Below are 22,306 nucleotides of genomic sequence, written 5' to 3' on the forward strand. Positions count from 1 at the left end.
TTCACAAACAGCGGTCAACGACAGTTGAAAGGGAAACACGTTCCATCATCCAAACCTTCATTAAAGGGGTCTTATTTTCAGATCTACTAAATTCTGTTGCTCTTGCTTTTTCAATTTGATTCAACCACTTTATTGTGGGAGATACCCTTTTCCCAATGGGAGCTGCTCAGGACTAAGCACTTTTGAAAATCTGGGCCTAAGATTTTCAAAAGTACTGAGATAAAGGGAGGGACTATGGTGAAATCTTCACAAAAGATCAGGTCAAAGGTGGAAGATGTGGACTCGCAGGTGATGTGGATGTTTTTTAAAAGTGCCTTTTTTCCAGGCAGGAAAAAGGACCCAGTGGGATTTGATGATAACTCAAAGATTTACATCACGGCATACAAACACATTTGCTTCTGTAGATGGCCATAAAGGCCTGTCAGACAGCTGTGGAGAGTGAATAGGATATCTTCCAGAGGAAAGTGGTTAAATCAGACCAAACAAACAGGAGTGGAACAGCTTGGCAGATCTTCTGAGGATAAAGCTACAAACCCCAGTTATTGAAAGTTTGGCTGTTGGGACACTTCGAGAGTTAAAAGACGCTCAGCTATCTTGTCAAATCTGCAGACTTGCCATGCTCGGCCCAGCTGCTGCTGGTCACAGTTCTGTTAGCGCCTCCAATAATGACAAGTTCCTGAAGAAATTAAGCTTTAAGAGCACATCAACTACATCTGACAAATAAAGGGTAACTTTGTTATCTGTACAACACAGGTTTAAAAATTACATGAAATGATATATGATTATATATATATATATATAAAAAATCAAAAAATTGATCTGGTTCCAACTCAGTTGCAACTGTTACAACCCTATAATCACATAATCACGTAAGACATATTTTATTATTTCTCCTAATTACAAAAGGGCTTCCTTTTTGTTTCTTGCTAGTCACTTGCTCTGTTGTGTAATAGCTGACCAGAGAAGAGACAAAGGATTTATTAACCGTCCCTCCCCATCCCCCATAGACACACACGCTATCTACTAGCAATTTTTTATAGCGGAATTCCTTTCATTGGCACTAGTTGTACTTGTTGCACTGCAGTCCTGAACTAAGAGGTTTTCCTTCCCCTTTTTTATTAATTAGATAGCTTCAGAAATTAAAAAGGTATGGCTACTACTTTCACAGTACAGAAGAGACTGGAATCAGCAATAGGACCTAGGTAACTGATTCTTTATGGAGGCTTGTGGACTCAGAGAGACTCTATAGTTCTCTTTATCTTTCCAGATTGACTACCATACCTCTATTATGCTCCACACAGCCCCTCAAGTTCTGGCTTAGATTAAACATGGAATATAGGCAACTGAATAGAATCTGTACCTGTGAGCTTGCCTAGGTAATTTTTATCTTCATAACATAGACAAATACTCCTTCAGAAAGATTAATCCTATCTACGGTACATCTGTATCTCACGGTACCATCGGAGTATCCCACAGTTATTAGGAGATTTTATCCTCACAGAGGTGTGACGTAGGGAAGGTCACAGTGGGAGTCTAAGCCTTGGCCAGGAATTGAACACAGGTCTTTTGAGTCCCAGTCCAATGCCCTATCCAGACTAGACCATTCTTCCCACCCTTACTGAAGGAATTCAAGCAGCTCGTTCAATTACTAGTAAGTGATCTGCTCTATTAGCACATGTTCACACTATTGTGAGAGAGAGAGACCAGGAATCTGGGAGGGAAGGGAGGAGGATCCTCATGATAGTTTCTGTGTATATTAAGCTCTCCAGTGCCTCTCAGTATTTTGCCATTTTCCCCCAAGAGGATTTTACAAGCCAACTTTCTGACCAGTTCTAATCATTTTCCTTCTCAATTAGCTTCCTTTTTAAAAGTAAAGCCCTGTCACATATATATGGTCCTGGATATAAAGAGGAGATCTGTCAAACTGAAGGTTAGCCCGGATGGGTGTTTAATGGTTCATGCTATTGTCAATTGATTTTAAACAGAAGGGGATAAACCATAAAAATGATACCGTATTTCTGAGCGAACTTCAAAACAAAGCCCTTAAGAGTCTATGAAAAAGATTGTCAAAAGAGTAGGACTTTTCCACAGCACCCAAACAAATTGTCTTCTAACAAAAACAAAAATAAACAATGTCTGAAAGCAAATTAACTAGGTAGGAAGAATGTTAGTTGAAAAGCAAATATTTAAACAGAGCCCACATCTGTTAAGAGGTAGAGAAAAAACAATCACCAAACAGACTTCTTTAGCAAGAAAGGACAATTATAGGGTTGTTAGTACTTATGCTTACTTTCTACACAATTGTGTATGCTCAAGTCATCAACTTCAGACTGGTTCATCAATATAACTGCAATGAATCTTCATAGTCTATTCATATTCTGAACTGAAGTGGTTTTCTTTCATGCAGCTCCTATTTTAAATGTCCTTCCTCACCCACACCTCATCAACTGCCATCACAGCACTTTGACCCTAAAAGACAGATAAGCCATTTACTGATGCCAAGAATAATGCATCTCCATAGAGCAGTGGTTTTCAAGGGGAACACGAGTTCTTGTCAGGGAGTACGTGAGAAAAATCCTGTAATGGCAGACAACACGCTTTATTTAGCAAGACTTAGCAATCTAACCATAGGGATATCATGACCTGATCTGAGATAGGGGTATGTGGTAGACTACATTATTTGGAAAGGGGTACTCAGCCTAAAAAGTTTGGAAAACCACTGCCGTAGAGGAACTAGTGAGAAATGCAGAGGCATGAATATTTCAGGTGCTAGGGACAATCTTCTGTCCACAAAGTGCCCAGTTTGCTCCTCCTTGGAACTTGAGATATTCAGACCACTCAGCATTTCTGTGTCTGACCCTGTGAAGCACTGAGGACCTCTGGAACTGATGGTGTTCAATGCTTAGTACCTCACAGTATGGGACCCATGCTTTATAGTCCAACAAATCACACAAAGCATTGGAGGATGCAGGGATCCTAACTGATCATTTTCTTTCTTTGCCATTTTCCAGACCAACACAGACCCTTGTGATATAGTTTTCCCCAACCCACCAGGTGGAGAGAAAACAATCTGAGGCAGGTCATCCAGTTCAGCCACGCTGAGCTCAGTGCTAGAGCAGACACAGGTGGCCTGGTAGCAGCTGGGTGGCTGCCTGAGCCTACAGCCACCAATGGGCCATCCCAACCCCCCACATAACTTGAAGAAGTTTTGAAGCTGCTCTAAGTTAGACCAGCCTGCCAACAGCCCTAAGGGAGCCATTCTGACCACTTGAGTGTGACAGGAGTACAACCTGGAACTGTGGGATCACTGTGCCCCCTTACCTCTCCAGCCTGGGCTCTCTCTCAAAATGCTGTGCTAGTGGCAAACAGCCAACTGCTCCAGATGCTGTTATTACTCAGCCACCAACACAGAGACACACCAGCTAAGTCGCATGAATGCTCTCTAAGCCACGCATGAACCATACACAGGGAAACAGCAGCAAATCCCTCCCCCCAGCCTTGCACCCCAGAAATACTGCTCCAAACCTTCTCTTGAATGATGCAAGCTCATTAATTAGTTTGCCGCTTTGTCAAAGGACAGTGGACATGCACCAGTCTTTGTAATCTGAGCAGATTCCCCAAGCACTTTAGACAAACTCACTGGTAAAAATAAAACATTAAAATAAGTTTATTAACTGCAGAAAGACAGATTATAAGTGGTAGGAATTACAAGGTCAGAAATATTTACCTAAGAAGTAAAAATAAAATCAGTCTAAATCCTAAACTTTAAGACTAAGCAAGATTTGAATCAAACAGCTTTTCTCACCCCACTGGATATTGCAGTTAGGTTACAGTTCTTAATACATAGGCTGAATTTCCTTTTCAGCCTGGGATCAATGTCTTCAGTTCAAAGTCTTTGTCTTCCCAGCATTCTTGTTGTATTTAGCGTAGGTGGGGGAGGAGGGAAGGGATGTCATGATGCCACAGCCCCTTATTTTATACTATCAGTTCATGTCCCAAGAAAGATACTAGCCCAAGCATGTCCTGGTGAGCCTTGCTGAGTCACAGCATTGAGCAACCCCTTTGTGTGGTGCTTACACAACTGTCTCTTACAGAACTGTCAATGTCTTGATTACAATTCCCCTGCTGGTCAATGGCTTGTGATGGTCGCTTAACACCCATTTGGGTGTGGGTCGTTACTGGAGAGCTAGCAGTGGGCGTCCCAAACTCACAATATATTTCAACAACCATCATATAGCAAAAGCTCATAACTTCACATAGATGAATGACATATTTTGACAGAACGACGAGTTTCATCAGATCACGACTCTTCATATGGTACCTTACATGACATGCTTTGTAAGAAATATCACAACCATATACAAATGATGACTATGGGAGTTACAGGGTGCTATTTTGAGGTACAGTGTGTCACACCAAGATTGCTTTCTTTTCCTTGGGAATGCCCCCTCGCCTTGCATCCTGGGAAGTGGAGGGACAGCATAGAGCCAGCTACACTGGCTTTACATCACCTAGGGATTCCCCCACATCTAGAGACATTCTTTGCTAGCTTCTTCTGTGGGGGGATTGATTTAAATCAAAGGGAATGAAATCAATAAGCAGGAAACCTTGATTTAAATCAATGATTTAAAATCGTTTGCATTTCAGTTATTTTCCTGCAGAAAGGTTGATTCTCATTGGTTGTAACAATTAAAACGCTGATTTGCAACTAAATGTTTCCTTTATACTACATTTAGTGCTTCTTTCTGTTAACAAGGAAAATAAATGTGTATAGATTTAGTATTACTTAAGCAATTATATAGCTTAGTTTACATTTATTCAATCTTAATTTTTATATTTTTAAAATGTTAGAAAAAGGTGAATGATGCATTTCTAATTTCCTAGATGATGATTAATTTCCCAGATGATTAATTTTTAACTTGTGAGTTGTTGCTCAAGCTCTATTTGGACGGAAATTCAAATTCAATAAAGATACAAATATTAAAATGCTGTTTTTGTGTATTAATAAAATTCTTAAATACACTGGATAGACAAGAAAAAAGTTTAGCTAAATTGTTTAATGAATCCATTTTGATATCTAAACTATTTATCTGTAGTTAGTGAATTGAACTGCTTTTTTGGAGTTACTACATCCTTCGTGATTTTAGAACCTGTAGATCTCTTATACTTAGATTTTATTCATAGCTAGGAAGAGGAAAACAAGGTTTCCTGCTTTTCAACTTCCAATCGGTTTCCAAACTTAAAATTAACAAGTCGTTGAACTGAACTAGTTGAATAAACTGAAATGAAGAAAATACTCACTCTGCATATGCAGAAGAGGTAACTGCTGTCAAGAGCTGTCTAAGCAAACTCCAGGTACAGGTGCTCAGCCAGAGACTCCCACAAGTTCAGTAGTTTATATTTCTTAAAACTTAAGCAAACTTGTATTGCTTAACAGTATATTTTAATTTAATTTGAATGCTTTTAATAGATTATTGTAAATTTAGGTCTCAACGTAAATTGTCAAATTCAAATTTAATTTTAAATAGGTTTATTTTAAAATTTATCTTTTATTTAAATTTAAAAAAATCCAATTTTTTAAAATTATCTCTTTTTATCCACCATGGCCTCTTCTTTGAAGTCTGAAGCATTCACAAAGTTTGGGCCTAGTAGTAAAAGCCCCTCCTTGAAAAGGTGCAAGCCCTGGATTCCAGCCACCTCAGCGGGTAGAATGGGGAGACAAACAGCTGGGGAACATGGGTATGGTGGTTCAGAGCATCACCACTTTATGCCGAATAGTTGCATCCATTAGGCTCCTAGGCCTCTCTGGCCTGCTTCACTCTCTGGACTGGCTGCGGGATAGAGGTCCTCCATTTGCTGGAGAGAGAAACAACTGAGATCTGAGAGTTGGCTAGACTCTTATATAAGGGATCTCCTATATATTATTGGCCATCCCAGCCATCTGCCGCCGCCTGCTGGTTGGGAGGAACAGTAACACAATTTGACCGGCATAGAATATGGCAAAGAGAATTCCAACGTGGTTTTTGTTCACCTTGCTCGAATTCTTTGCACATACTTTAATATCTAAAGGACTGTCATCTTACTGGGTAAAGCATACCCCTTGTATTTCCAGGAAAACTGGGTTTAAAGATGTTGGTGTCCAAACAAACACAGTCATGACCCAGTGGCTGGGGGCGGGGAGGAGAGGGGAGGGAATGACAAGAACATATCATATATAATTTAGCACAAGTGACATTTTTACACCAAGGAGGCCACATTTGCACACCTAAGTTGGGTGTGCAATTACTGCAAAAATCAGTGTGGATAATTATGGCCATTTGAATACATTGATACCTGTTTGCACATGTATACGTGGTAATTGCACATTCTATGTAGGCATGCAAATGTATAAGTATTTTATGTGCCCAACTAGTTTAGTCAGACACTGTGAATCTAAAAATAGGGATGACCCAGCAGGGTTAGGTTTTAAAATTCCAAGGCAAAAAAGTCTAATTGGGACAGGAAGCAATGAGACTAGAATTTCCTTCTTCCTGTACACTTCTGTCCCAAGCTGCGGGAATGCATGTGTGTGATGAGCGGGCAGTATACTTCTGTGCTGCTCTTGGAACACTGGAGCTGCCCCTGTTTTTTCAGCTATTTTACAATTGCCATCCTCAGGGCCTCACATCACACCTATTATTACGCTGGCTGAGGAGGACTGGACAGGACTGCTTCTGCAATCCCTTTAAATCTGTAGAAGATTTTGACCAAGAAGTTGGCCCAAAATTATTCCTACAAGCTACTCACATGGTAGCTGAGACTGGGCAGCACTGCTGTAGTTCAGGATAGTCAGCGTTTTCGTTAGATCCCCATCTCCTGTAAAACAGGGCTTAGAGCTCAGCCTTCAAAATTTGCTCCAGGCACAGAAAGTCTCCACCCGAAAGTGGACTAAAAATTGTAAGAGGGGTAAAACTGAAGCTATAATACAAAAGTACAGTAGTAATTTCCATAAGGATTTTACACTTTGCTATGAAAACAGATACAAACTTACTTATAAAAATATTATAAAACCTTTTTAAAACCAAGCAAACAAATCTTCCTCCCACCCACACACTCAGGAACACTCAGAAGAAACCACTACAATCTAATAAGGTAAAATATACTTTTTTCATCTCTTTGTAGGGTGGAATCTGAAATCTTTCAATTTGAATATATTACTCATTAGCTCATAACTCTAAATATCTTATGTCAATTTTTCCGCTGCTATGAAGGAGATATTCCCTCTCTTTTTTATTAAATGAGGTGGTGTTGATACAACTTTAGGCATAGGCTAAGTAGGCTACTGTCTAGGGCAGTGATTTTCAACCTTTTTGCATTTGTAAACCTCTAAAAAATTTCAAATGGAGGTGCAGACACCTTTGGAAATCTTAGTCTGGGAACACGGAGGGATCCGCAGACCACAGGTTGAAAACCACTGATCGAGGTGTCTGATCTAATAGGGTATTGCCGGAATACAGCATTTCGATCACAGCAGTCACTCATCACCAAGCCAATCTAGGACTACTCTATTCTGGTTGTTGAATTCCTCAGCCTCTCTGGTTTCTACATCCAAAAGGGTATCTTGGTTTCCGGTCATCTATATACAGGGAGGGTGTCTCTCTGGACCTTAGAGGTTTTCCAGAGAGCTGTGCATCAACTACCACCATACTTCCTCTACAGCTAGTGCAAAAAACTTCTGGAAGCAATTCAGAAACTACCAGGTGCGCGAAGCAGATGACAGACACTCTCTCTGGGCTGGTCTACACTACAGAGTTTTGTCGATAAAAGTCAGCTTTTGGTGACAAAACAATGGGGTATACACTACTATGCTCCCCAAGCCAACAAAACTCTCCTGCTCTGGTAACAAAATAAAACCATCTCGATGAGAGGCGTAGCGCTTTTAGCAGCAATGTTAGAGTGACAAAGCGTCAGTGTATGTGTTGTGTGCTGTAACTGGGCTCCAGAAGCTATCCCACAATGTCCACGCTGACTGCTCTGCTCACTGTTTTGAACTCTGCTGCACTGCCCTGCATTCCAGCGACACAGGCAGGCACTCACCCCTTTCAAAGCCCTATGAAGTTATGAAATTGCTCAGCATGGAGAATTCATATAGCTACTGCCTAGCTGAGCATGCCAGCTCCCAGCAGTAAATGCAATGCTGTCTGCATTACAGGGGCGGGGGTGGATCATTCTCCTGGGTCTGTGGGGAGGCAAAGCTGTGGGAGAACTCGGAGGGAATCAACCCTGCTCTCCTATGGCAGGCATGCAGGCAGTAGGGTTGTCGCTGGAGGAGGAGGAAGAAACTCCTGATGGGCTGTGCAGAGCCAAGGAGGGAGGCGGGAGCTGATGTTGGGGTGCCCCCATTCCCCCCGCCGGCATACAGGTCTCTGCTGAGCTGGGGTGAGGGAACAGGGTGACACCAGCTGCATGTGCATCAGCTTCTGCCTCAGGACTGGTTGCTTCCGGCTGCTGTCTGAACTTAAAAAGACCACACTCACTGTCCAATACATACACACACACTTCCCCCACTCTCACATTTCTGTGGGCTTCTTGTGTTTGTGGTCAGCAATGGCAGTTCGGCTGACAGGGCAGTTCAGAAGCGGCTGTCATTCTAGTAGGATGCCCATGGAATGATGGGATTCCGAAACCTTCATGTGATGCTGTGCCTGCCCTATGAAGCATTGCAAACTCTTCCAAAGCACCCTGCGTGCAGTTGCACAGTCAGACAGCTACCCACAGTGCACTGCTTCCTGTGTCACTGCAAGAGCTGGTAGTATGAATGCTCTCCACTGACACACGGGGCGTAGTGAGGACATGCAACAGTGGTTCAAATACAGTGGTGGCTGTACGCCAGTGTAATTTGTGTCAACAAAACTCTGTAGTGTAGACAAGGCCTCAGTCAACTTAGAAGTGGTCCTGGAAGATTATGTTACAAAACTAACAAAAGTCAGGAAACTCAGTTCAGAGCTGGTGTAACATTGACTTTCCCCATTCCTCCTTAGCCCACCTCACTCCAGCAGACAGAGGCCTCAAGCAGTCCTTTCTGTCAGAGGCTGCCGTCTCCGATTCTTGGTGTCAGCTGCAGAAAAGGTAGAGGTATCCACCAAGGAGGAGAGAAACTTTTCCACCATGGCCCCTTGCTTTTGAGGGTTTGTCTTCACTGCAGCATCAGACTGAGGTGTAACGCAAGTGTTGCCCCTAACCCAAATCCCAGCCACACTGAGAAATATCTGTGCCTTAAACTCGAGCTAGCTGGCCTGTCAGGAGGTATGGGCTGAACCTGTAGTGCTGCTGATACCCAAGCTAGTAATGCAGTGCACATGCAGCTACAACTCCAGTTAGCACAACTCATCAGCTATTAACTCAATCATTCTGCTGATCCAATGGCTCCATGAAGCATGAGTGCTATTGAGTGAGTGGTTGCTGTCATTCAAGCAATGCCGGGTCAAGTGTAGTAACTTGTACTAAATGGCTCCCAGTGAAGACATGCCCTAAGGCTGTGAGGGGAGACTAACTGCTGAGTTACCTTTGGAGAAAGTTTTGTTCCAATCCAAGGGAAGAATACTATGCCAAATTCTAGGACTACCAGACCTGAAGAGCCAAGCAAGGACCCAATATATTCATTTTAGGCAGGTCAAGTTGAATGACATCTAAGACAAAAGAGAAATCTAAGTTCTACAACATGAAGCCCGTTTCCCACCTTACTACTGCTGTGCAGGCAGAGAGCATGAGGCAGGCTCTCGTCAGTGACTGACAGGTCCAGCTCCGCCTCCAATGTTGCAAGCAGGCTTAAGGCTGAACCTCAGACTCCCTGCACTTTGGCTTGCTGAATAAATAGTTATCTGAGCACTACCCTCTGCTCCGCTCAATCAGATGAAAAGCAGCAAAGAGACTGTGTTAAGCACAAGGTAAGCAGTCTTTATTTGCTTAATTAGAACTGTTCATCAAATGAGAAATCCTGATTTACTGCAGAACTGGTACATGTGGTAACTGCAGAACTGCATCCCTGCATTCTTGGCCAATTCAGGGGTATTTTTTCAATGAACAGATTTTCCTCATGCTAACACAAATAATAGAAATTAAGGAAAGACAGAAGCATCACATAAGAACACTCTGCTGAATCTCTCAGCTGCCAGCTTTTCCTTTCTTCAGGGAGGGTTTTAAATTAAAACCAGATTGTCTCTATGAGAGTTACCAGAAACTCTAACTGCCAAAGCTGACAGAAATTTAACTATGATTTGCAAATTTGGAAGCATTATATTCTCCTCTTTATACAAACACGGAACTAAGAGGAGCTGTGTGGGTAATGAGGGACAAGTAAAAATCCCTCCCTGGGAGTAAATGAAAGAAGGTCTAGAGTATAAACACTAAAGCAAATTAGCATTCTGGTGCTGGCATTGCTGTTTCTAGGATAGCATAACATGAACTTGATGCTGAGAGTGCCTTCAGCTGTCTTCCTTTGATGACTGGGCAGGATATTGTAGCAACCCAATAATAAACTTTTCATGCAAGTCTTTGACAAATGCACAAGTTCCAAGCTTTCTGTGAAATGTTGCCAGTTCAGAAGCAGTGCTGTATGTTTTTCTATCGAAATGTCTCCATTCTCTTTGCTTTAGTCTAGCTGAAAAAGCTAATCAATAGACTGATAGGAAAATTATATTTCTGCCAACAGCAAGTGTATTTGCAAACCCTCAAGGTCTGCTTTCAGAGCCTTAACCCAGGCAAAAATTGATGATAAGGGGAAGTCAAGGAATCATTCTTATTCTCATTCTCCGCATGTGCACGCACAAATAGCTGCAGAGTAGATATACAGTCATTCACCTATGAATCAGCATATATAAACACAATAGCAGATAGCAAAGGGTGAATGGTGATATTAATTTTTAGAATAATCATTACTGAGCTTACATTTATTGTTCCCCCCTCCCCCTCGTGTTAGATCCCATCTAATTTTCTGTTTTATAGTCAAAGGAGGAGGTTTTTATTATGTTAATTGGTAAATAGTGCTTAAAAAAATTACTGTATTTTAAATTTTTGTTACAAAGCACCACAAGTAACTTGGCCAACCGGGTTGAGTGGAACTAATGCTTTGAAAACAAAATGACTATTGCTACTAGGCATCTGTATATATACTATTCTTTTCAGATTATGATAACATGTATATCACGACAGTTTCTGAACACCGTCCAGTAATGCATTAAGAAACATGACTAACATCTGTTACATCTGGTTGACTGGAATGAAAAGTAAAATAAAAATTAAAGGAAATATTAAAAAAGAAGAACGACAAGCATGCAGTATTTGTTACTACTACAATGTGGCATTTGCTTTTACCAGCATGGAGTCAGAAACCATACTGCCACTACCACTGAATGAATTATTTATCCCCCGGCTCTGCTTAATATGGGAAGAATAAACTGTTTAACTTCATTGCAAGAAGTATTTTGTCACATTAAATGTTACCATAGTTTCATACTGAAAAGCTGTCTGTAATAATTAAGATTCACTTAGTGTCTAATAGAATTTCATGTGTTGTATCAAGATAAAAACCAACAGGTTACATACTTGGTGGCTTCCAAACTCGCTAAAAATAATGCAACAAATGTAATGCAACTCCAGGCATGCAACCAACTAAAATAAGTGTTAATCTACATTCAAAGCTGCAAAGGTGACATCTGCACTCCTCGTGACTAAACTTGACTCTCCATTCTACAGTTAACTATTCAAGGACTCTAGAATTTTGGCTCCTGACTCATCTGGGGATGCATGGAGTCCAATTTTATTTTGTCCCAAATGTATGATTTCTACTTTCTCTAACACAGTTCCTTTCCACCACACAATGACCAGATTTCATCACCCATTGAATTAAATGTAGAGTAATGAATTGGAGATTATTGGAAAACAAACAAGCACACATTAGAAGAATTTAGTCTTTTCTCACTTACTAAGTAAATTGTTTGGATATCTGAAATCAATAAGTAATGATAAAACAAAAACAATACAGCCCAACAACATGCCCATAAATCTGTTCAACAAATGTCAGAGAGTTTACTCAGATTGAGTAATCTGGAATTCTCTTCCATAAGTAAGAAGCCCTATTGACTCTGCTCATAATAAATAAGGCTGGCAGAATCTGACCCTAAAGCGATGTTATTGTTTATTATTTTTTTATGACAATATGACCTAGAGGCCCCAAAGGAGATCATGATTCCACTGTGCAAGGTTCTATATATTTCACACAGAAGGAGACAGATCCTGTACCAAAGAGCTTGTAATATAAATAGACAACACAGAGGAAGTTTTATTATCCCCACTGACAGATGGGGAACAAAGGCACAGAGAAATTAAGCAATTTGCCCAATTCACATCAGAAGTCTGTGTCAGAGCAGAAAATGGAACTCTGATCTCAAGTTCTCATGGTGTATATTTCAGACCCATTACAAAAAGAAAATAAACTTAGAAAAGGTTTTTAAATTTTGCCAATTAAAAATGCTGTATAGTAATGAAAGGATGGACTTTCTTACAACTCCCAAAAGACCTTCATTAAGGATGTGGTTCTCTCAATGTCCCAGCTTATATCTCAATCTTAACTTTCATCTAACAAACAAGGTGGGGTTTTGTTTGTTTGTTTCTGCAGGGTTTCTGCATTCTATTTATGAAATGTTACCAGTCACCATCATCTGCAAGTTAACAGAACAAAGGGTTGAGTGTTTTGTTTCTGGCACTTGATTCTCTCTCTCACTTTTTGCTGTTGCTGCTTTCTGGGGTTCTCATCATATATGTAAGATCACTGGATTTTTTAAATGAACTCCATTATTGCCATGACACACAAAACCAAGTACTAAAAAATACCAACTGTGCTGTACGTTCAGACTACATGAGCAAGGTAATTTCAGAAGTCTATTCCTCTTGCTGGCAAAAGGATAGAGAATACTCTAATTGTAATATCATGAAAATCTACTAGTAATGGCATGATAATATAGGGTATTACTAATACTGGATATACATACACCAGTCATATTGCAGATATATTTAGGGATTTCAGTCCTAAGTGCTGCCATTTAACGTATTACAAACAGGGAAAAATATTTAATTTATGGCTGACAGGAGATTGCTTCAATGCAATACAGAGTGCAGTGTTACTTATAAGGACACAACTCAAACCCCCAGACAACTGACCCAGAATACTGCAGCAAATACTACTGCACATTAAACAGTAGCTCCTTCTTTTTCTTGGTTTAAAATACTGAAATGTGCCCTGAGTTTGAAAGCATTCACTCTATTAAGAGCTAATTCTCATTGTAGTCTTTGTTCATTTACATTTGTTAGCACCTGGGCAGATTTAAATTAAAAATTTACTATAATTAACCCTGAAAAGAATGCTTCAAACATTTGTTTGTAGGTTTGTATTTTCCAGGAAAATCCAAGAGGAGCAAAACCAGCAGAGTCAGCAATGGGCAGTGATCTCCATAGCAAAATTATTTTTGCATCATGGAAACATCTGAGACTTGAAATGATTCTATGACCAGAAAGGGCAGTAATTATGGACAGAGGAAAAACCAAGATGTCCTCTAAACTATTGCCCACATGGTTCTGGTTTGCATATAACTGCTCACCTTTATCCTAGAGCAGATCTAATTACTACAGGACTTTTTTCCTCAAGAGACAATAGGTATCAAATTCAAGCCTTGAATACTTTTCACACAGACAAAAGAACAATAAAGCTGCAGTGTTAACAGCCAGCTGAGGGGTGGGTGATCAACTCCCGTACAGCTGTCATGAGTGTGATTAATCCCAACAACAGAAGGTGTATAGAAAGAGGAAGGCAAATGCTTAAATATGTGGACCACATCCCTCTCTCTCATTCTGAAACTCTTCTGGGATCATAAACTCTGTGGAGTCTACGATACAAAAACCTGGACCACATAATTCCCTTCCCAGCCATGGTGCTAAAATCACAGGCCTATATATAGCTCATGCACTGCATGTGGCCCATTGTCAATAAAAACCATACCCGCTGTTTTGAGATTATTTTACACAATAGAAACGTGAAGCCTTTCAAGCGGCCATATTCTCCATCCATTTTGGGAGCAAAATTGCTATTGATATCAATGGGACTTTAGTACAAAAAAAATCAAGGGTAGAGTATGGGCTTCATTAGCAACACTCACACTGTATAATAATCTTTATTTAAAAAACCTCTATAACCAGCTCTCTTAGAAAAGTGCATGCCTATATAGGCACTGGAGAGTACAAATCAGTATATATCATAATAGCCCAGTGGCTTTTTTGGGCAGTCCACTTCCGTTATAATCCATAACGGATCACATATTTTTCAGGGAAATCACTTTAAATAAGCAATTTACAGTACCATATTACCACCTCTAACTTGATAAACCTGGTGTCATGTAGGTCACCTACTAAAATTCTGTAGCTTAATATTACTACTGTTTGATCTGGGCAACCAATGTGTTCAACCTGGATTTGTATATTTAACAAGCAACAGTCATGCATCATGTAATACAAATTAACACTACCCAAATTAATTAATTTAGTTAACATTTCCAACATCCAAACTCCTTCTGTGCTTAACTGCTGCCAGCGTGTTGCAAAGATTTACAAACTGATCTGCCTTTACTCAGTCATCTGGTCACTGATTTATTAATTATTATTAATTATTATTATTATTATTAAAGAATGCTGAAAATTCCCAGTACCTGATCAAATAAACTTGCATGCCAGAGCCCAGATCCAGGTGCAACTACTATAAAAATCTTAATGCAAAGTAGAAAGAGAGAGAACCAGAGAACCCAGGAACATGTTTTGCACGACAGAGCAGATAGGCACCTGTACAGATCAGCTGCAAAGAGGTACAGGATGAGGATTCAGGGAGCCTTCCCCATCGCTTGCTCTCTCTTCATGGACTACACTACACCATCATCCTCATACTCGCTTTGCAGGATGGCAGCCTATTCTTATGCATGTGCTTAACTCTAATATTAAGTTCAATGAGACTTCAAGTCAAGCATTACCCTTTGCAAAGATTGGTTCACTAGGCCTCTCTTGGTGGTGGTAGCAGCTCTAGCCAAAGGTGAATGGAAGAACAAACACAGACTCACTCCCACACTCCGCTACGGTTGCCAGCAGTAGAGCAGAACCAGTACAAGTGGGCAGAGCTCTCACTCCAGCATAGCCTCAGCCCCAGTGAAATTCTGGATGTGTTGGCGGGAAGTCCACCCCTGACAGTGCAACCCCCCCTCAAACTCACAGTAGGTGTATTAAAGCTACAATCTGGCTGTAGAGATCCAATTGAATAAAGATACTCTGTTCCGACGACATGGAAGCTTATAGGAGACCGCCCACCAATGAAAAGAGGGAGTTTTGCAGGGATTATTTGGAATTCTGCAGCAAAGCCAAACAGATCTTTGTAAATTAGGAAATGGTTATATAACCATTTTAAACTCATACAACTAGGTAAAGCCAAGCAGCTATGTCTGAAAGAGTGCAACACTTTGCTCTTCTATAGTGTCTTCCATCTAGGCATCTCAAAGTATTCTACAATCAAATAAATTAAGCACAACAATCATCCCACTTCCTATGAGGTAATTAAGAAATATCTTCCCCATTTAACATTTACAAATGGGGAAATTGAGTAATAGAGAGATAAATGAAGTGACTTGCATGCATTCCTGTGAAAACTGGGGCCTCAGGGCTGGGAACAGAACCCAGATTTCCTTACTCCCACATCTATCCAAGCAACCACAAGACCTTCTTTCTGTAATTTAACTCATTTATTGAGACAGCTGGATCTAGAGAAATGCTGACATAGTTAATATCCTTTCTAGCCTGCATGAAACTCTCTAGGTCAAATTCAGCCCCAGTTATGCCAGTGCAACCCCAGAGACTTTACTGGAGTGGCACAAGTTGAAAAAAAACTGCCCTCAGTTTAATATTGTCAACACTCAGGAGTCTCAAGAGAGACTAAAATACATGAATTCCTTTCAGTTTTTATACAAACTGTACAGTTAAGCTTAATTTCCAAACACACTCTTTTATTGTACTTTTCCTCCATCCAGAAACAGACTGAAAGAAGAAAGTATTAGCTTTTCAGTTTCTTCCTTGTCCTCTCCCCCACCTCAGTCAGAAAGCAAGACGCTCGTGTAAATAGAAACTTTGACAAAATTATATAGTATAGTTTCACAATTCTATAAAATACTATTTTTTGCCAATCAAAACTATGTCATACAGCATCTGTATTTTAATCATATAAAGTATTGAATGTTGCATAAGTGAGATCATGTTGCTCATTTAAACCATACTAAATATTTCTTTAAAAAAGTGCTTCAGTAAACTGCATAGTAATTTAAAAAAAAATTTGTTCACACTGCCAGTATAGGAGTTTATAGCAATAGGGTAATGCTATACTTCTGATTCATACTGTGTTGTATATGAAAAGACCAACAAAAAAAAATTAGCTTTACAATGTCCATACAGTCAACATAATTGTGATTAATGTATTTTCTAAAAAACAGAACTAGTGTGTTTTGGACAACCATCACACAGCATACACTGCTCATTCAAATCAGAATTTTTTTAAAAAGGAATTTATATCTGCAAAATTGGAACTAAAATGAAAACCCATTATTGGGCAGAAGTCACTGACCCAACTTGCAGTTCTGTTGTGTACAGACAAGCAATTTAAGTGTCTACAATCTACAGCTTCATTATTTTTCACAGAACAAACTGTCAATGGAAGTAATCTGATCCTCTGGGAATCAAATGTTACTTAAAGGCATATCACGGGCACACCACATTCTGATTCTGGATGCCAGTGTATAAAGATAGGGAGAAGGGAGTTGGACTTCATATTTTAAAAGGAAAAAAATAAAAGGAAATCTTTCCTTTAATCAGAGTTTGGAAGGGGAGGGGAGAGGAAGTTAACTACCAGAGAAGAGTCGCTACCCAACAGGACAGTAAACAAGGCCCTGTTCCTGCAAACACTAACTTTCAAACATAGTGTTGACCACAATGAGTGATCTCAAGTAGTATCTGAGCACCCCACAATCTTTCAATGTATTTACCCTCACAACATCTGTGAGAGAAAGGTAGTGCTATTATCCTCATAGGACAGATGGTACATGGAGGCACAAATGGGCAGATTTTTAAAAGATGCCGATAACAACAGACTTGCCCCTGGTCACAAGGAAATCAGTGATGGAGCAGGGAATTGAACCTGCTTCTCCTAAGCCCCAGGTTAGCACTCAACCCATTGGGCCATCCTTCCCCTTTCATTACTAGACCCAATAAGCAAGCATCTGCAGGATTGGACTCGTAAGGGCTGAAAATGATGGGCATGATTCTGATCTAAATTACTCTGGTGTAAAGCCAAGAGACTCCACTGAAAGCAATGGAGTTAGACCAGAATATAATCACTATAAGAGAACAGATAGGTCTGATGTCTCTAAGGACAGCATCCTTCCCTCATCCAGGATTTCAGTACACGGGTCACAGAAAGTGATTACAAAGATACGGTTCTGTGTTCAAAAAGAGAGATGTGTTTTGGTGATTAAAGGTATACTTATAGCTCAGAGTATTTTAGTCTAATCAAAGGAACAAATGGGGTGCGCACATCTTAGGAGGACCCCTGCAGGGTGGAACAGAAGGTGTCAGTAACATTATGGAGATTTAATAATTTAAAAAAATAGGATTAGGGTGAATTTTTATCCAAGATTCAACAACAATCACACTAACCAGCACTTTGGAAATTTATTTGCTAATGTACAGTATAGCCTTGTTTGCTTCTCTTATGGGCTATCATGCAAAATAGAATCTTCTAAAATGATTTACTCTGTGAACAAAATTTAAGAGGCAGATGAAAAAAACTTATATCATATAGCCACCTCTTAACTTTTATTTGCATCACACTACAGAAATTAAACATTCCAGAGAAACTCTGAATTCAGTTCTTCCAAAGGAGAACCAAAACCTTACCAGGGAGAAATTATTTCATATCTATCACAAGAATAGTGAATTTTGTGCAATTTGGTATACTTGTATTGTAATGCAACAGATTAAAAAATACTGAGGACATTTCACATCTAATCAAAAGCAGAGCTAAACCCAGATGTTACAAGCAAACAGATGCACACCACATGGACTGGCAGGTACGTGCTCTGTGTTTCCAGCACAAGCAATAATCTCCCATTGCTCTTCCGAGCAGGTGTAATTCATGTATACACCATTTTGTAAGCTAGACACACCCTTTTCCCCAGGAAACCATGCCCTGTTTAATCATCATGGTGTGTGTAGTTACCAGTGCCTAAATGTGCCTCAGGACAGAATGTCCTCTTACTACCTACATAATAAATGATGCTACTTGCTTGCCGAATATTTGCTTTTTCTACCCGCACCTGCATGTTTCAGCACAAGATCTATAACCCTAAATGCACTAAAGCAGCTACATTGGAAAGAAGAAAAAACGCCTACCAATACAAGCGCTATCTAAAATAGAGGCCAGGCTAGAAAATGGCAAATAGAATCTGGGTTTTCAAAGCAGCCTAAGGAACTACAGTACCCACATGCCATTGAATTTCAATGGGATTTGGGCACCAAACAGGCTCCTTTGAAATTCCCAAGTTTAATGACACAATTAGATCCAAAGTGGCTCCCCACTCCCGATAGCCATTCCGCCCCAGTTTCATAAGCTCACATGAGAACTCTGAAGCAAGCTATGAGAATGCTGAGGAAGATGACAGTGCAATAATAAACAATGCACAGAAATGTTGTCAAGAGACAGCACTTTATCACCTGGCCCTAGGCACATTACGTAAGAACCCTGTCACGTGGCAGGGTCAGTACTACTACTTAGACTTTAAGGAAGTCTGGGCAGGGGCCATTTTTTTGTTCAGTGTTTGTACACAATGGGATCCTGGTCCGTGACTGGATATCCTAGGTGCTTCTACAATACAAGTAATAATCCACTGATTCCAGCAGCAACTGCTAGTTAGATTAGGCCCCCATACTCTAATAAGGCAGATTTTTCAAACTCTCTATTTTTAATAATTACTATTTTGATTTAAGAAAATATAGTCTTTCCATAGCAAAGTCAACAACTTATTTTTTTTAAAGAAAAAAAATCACAATCACAGCTAACTATTTAAATCAGCCACAAGACTGAGTCTATATATGGTCCCATGAATGCAACTGGCAAAATAGAGAAACACCTGCTTCAGGCCAGCCAAAGCTAACAGCTCTATCATCTAAAAACTGCCCATCTCTGATCAAACATATTTATAGGTCTTGAGATTTCACTGATTTTATTAGACTCTCTAGTAAAAGCCAAGAGAACAGAACAGTCACGTGGCAAGATCAGAGGGGAAAGAAACAAAGAGGAGAGTCCATGGATTTCAAACAAAAGGAATTAAAGCTATACGTGCATGCAAATTTTCGGGGGGGGGGGGGGGGGGGAGGGGAATCAGACTTTAACCGTGTTTTGCTTCTCCAACAAAAGGAGCTGTTGAAATATTTTTGTCAGACGCAGCTGATAATGATAATTATGTGGTGAGAACTTAGTCATCCATATCACACTGAAAGAAAGGCAAATCCTTTAAAAAAAAAAACCCAAAACTTGAACATTTGAATATACAGCCTTCTAGATTTCCAATATGAACTAGGCAAGCACTTCGAGCCTAATATTTAAGTGTATTTTGCAATTGCTCTGTTCAGTACTGCAACGCCTAACTGACTCCACATATGTCTACACAGCCTCTGGGAGGTGTAATTCCCAGCTCAGGTAGATATTCTCATGCTATCTCTGCTTGAGCTAGAGCCTAAAAACAGCAGTGTGGTCATGACAGCATGGGTGGTGGCTCAGGCTAGCCACCCAGTATGTGCCCAGAGGGTTGGGCGGGAGGGGACGTGGGTGCCTCGCCCACTCTGCCACCTGCACTGCTGTGTGCGCGGAGCTAGCTAACTGAGCTAGGTACACACCTCCCAGCTGCTACACAGACATACCTTCAGAGGCCTCAATCTCTTTGTAAAGGAATTTAGACACACAAAGCCCACTGATTTCATTGGGAGTTAGGCGCCTAAATATCTTTGAAGACCTTGGTGTTTGGAGCTTAAAACCCTTTTGAAAATAAGATTTAGGCTCCTAAATCAGTTAGGTGTGGCAACACTGAGCACAGCAACACCTAAATACCTTTCAAAATCGGGGCCTCACTCCAGTAGGGCACAGTCTTTGCTTAAAGTTATGGGAACTAGGTGTCTAATTAGCCACCAGAGGGAGCTCCTTTTACTCCATAAGTGTGATTTTGACAATTGTGTGTGCACATATTGTATCGAGAACATAATAGAATAATCACCAAGCAGAAAACATGTAGACATGTTAATTTTTTAAAAACGACATTGGCATAGAAAAGATCAAATTCAACCAAAACCTGCTCCAATATTCATACCAAGATCCTTACCAAATTGGACATAAGTACGCAGGACCAGGACAATTTTTCAGCTATTCTAATTTCTTCATAACAAGACCAGCAGTTACATGATTTTTGGTAAGTGAATTTAGCTAGCATGTTACAGTACTAATGCTAACCATGTATGATCATGGTCATCCACCTATAGCTACAACACAAAGATGACATAAACCCTGCTACTACTCTTGATAGCCAATGAAGATTCACCTTGATATCAAGTGGCAGAGATCTGTGTTTGGAGAACAGAAAGTCCCACATTCTATTCCTTGTATCAGTGGCTCTCAACCTTTCCATACTACTGTATCTGCTTCAGGAGTCTGATTTGTCTTGCGTACCCCCAAGTTTCACTTCACTTATAAACTATTTGCTTACAAAATCAGACATAAAAATACAAGTGTCACAGCACAGTTACTGAAAAATTGCTTACTTTCTCATTTTTACCATAAAATTATAAAACAGATTGAAATATAAATACTGTACTTACATTTCAGTGTATAGTATATAGAGCAGCATAAACAAGTCATTGTATGAAATTATAGGTTGTACTGTCTTCACTAGTGCTTTTTATGTAGTCTGTTGTAAAACTAGACAAATATCTAGATGAGTTGATGTACCCCCAGAAGACCTCTGAGTACCCCCAGGGATACATGTACCTCTGGTTGAAAACCACTGCTTTATATCACAGCTGTAGCTTTTGCCAGTCATTGTGCCTGTAGCTTTATTACCGCAAGCCTCTAGAAAAACTCAAAGAATGAAAATCCAGTATTTGTTATTAACACAATAACATCTTCAAATCCCCATCAAGTTAGGTCCTGTACAGAGAAGTAAAGGAACAGTACTGCTCAATTCTTAATTTAGCTAACATCCCTACAATGACTCTCATACATACACTTGACAATGTTTCTCTCACAAAGAGCATAATGTAGTCACAAGAACAGTTTGTGGGAGGCTAGAAGATCTGAGCGATGAAGAAAATAAGTGGTTCTGACTCATTCACACTAAAGAGCCAGCAATGCATAGGGTTAAGTGATACTTTGGAACGGCTTTGAAGAGTGGGTACTCAAACTAGCTCAGAAGGCACAGAAAATAAATTCTGTATCTTGCTACACTACCCCCATCACATACACTCTCTGGCTCATCTGGCATGAGATGGAAGCATGTTTTGAGAAGAGATGCCTTGGGGTAAATCAATTCAAACAACAGATTGGTCTCTCACAGCAGCCAGGTTTAAAAACATAATCCTGTTCAAGCATCTGTGTAAAAGGCACCAACTCAACTCAGAGCACCCCAAGTTGGGCTGGTGATGGGGAAAGAAGGGTGGTACACCTTCCTAACCTCCTAGTCATTTCACACTGTTTTGTGGTCTTTATGGGGTTTAAAAGGACAATACATCCTCCAGCAATGAGTCCTACCCTGGAAATAATCTCCAAATGGCAGGAAAGCTGGACAAAGGCAGTTACCAAGTCAGTAGATGTGGGCCTGGTAAACTGTTGCAAAGGGCAACATGTGCAAGCGGAGGGAGCATCTCCCCTTAGTTTAGAAATCTTCCCTAAAGCAGATATTTACATGAGACTCAGAGGTGAGGCTGAGATTCAGAGATTATTGATAGAGGTAGACTTTTTTTTTTTTTTTTTTTTTTTTTTTTTTAAATGTGTGGGAGTTTTGCCATTGACTTCATAGTCATGCTATTTAACACCTTCCCTCTTCCTAAAAGTTGTTTAATAATAGCACCAGACATTTAGAATGTTTGTGTGTTCAATGCATTGCACACACATTAATGTAAAATTAGAAACCCCGCCCTAGATGTTTCA

At 40.1% G+C, this 22,306-nt stretch overlaps 1 protein-coding gene across 3 annotated transcripts in view; it reads right to left on the reverse strand.

Annotated features, from left to right (window-relative positions):
• The window catches only part of GPC1 (glypican 1), a 285,536-nt gene that overhangs the window by 258,550 nt on the left and 4,680 nt on the right, over positions 1–22,306 (reverse strand). The window contains exon 1 of one of the 3 annotated variants that reach the window (XM_067538901.1): positions 12,543–12,561. The exons of 1 other annotated variant lie outside the window; for it this stretch is intronic. The gene's annotated coding sequence lies outside the window, so the exon portion shown is untranslated. Of the gene's footprint in view, positions 1–3,805; positions 3,900–12,542; positions 12,562–22,306 lie in introns of those variants that run through there. One more of the 3 variants, XM_067538900.1, reaches the window with a different exon arrangement.

Source organism: Emydura macquarii, unplaced genomic scaffold (genome assembly GCF_026122565.2).
Source record: "Emydura macquarii macquarii isolate MOO-44397 ecotype Brisbane River unplaced genomic scaffold, CSIRO-AGI_Emac_v2 contig_499, whole genome shotgun sequence".
Taxonomy (NCBI): domain Eukaryota; kingdom Metazoa; phylum Chordata; order Testudines; family Chelidae; genus Emydura; species Emydura macquarii.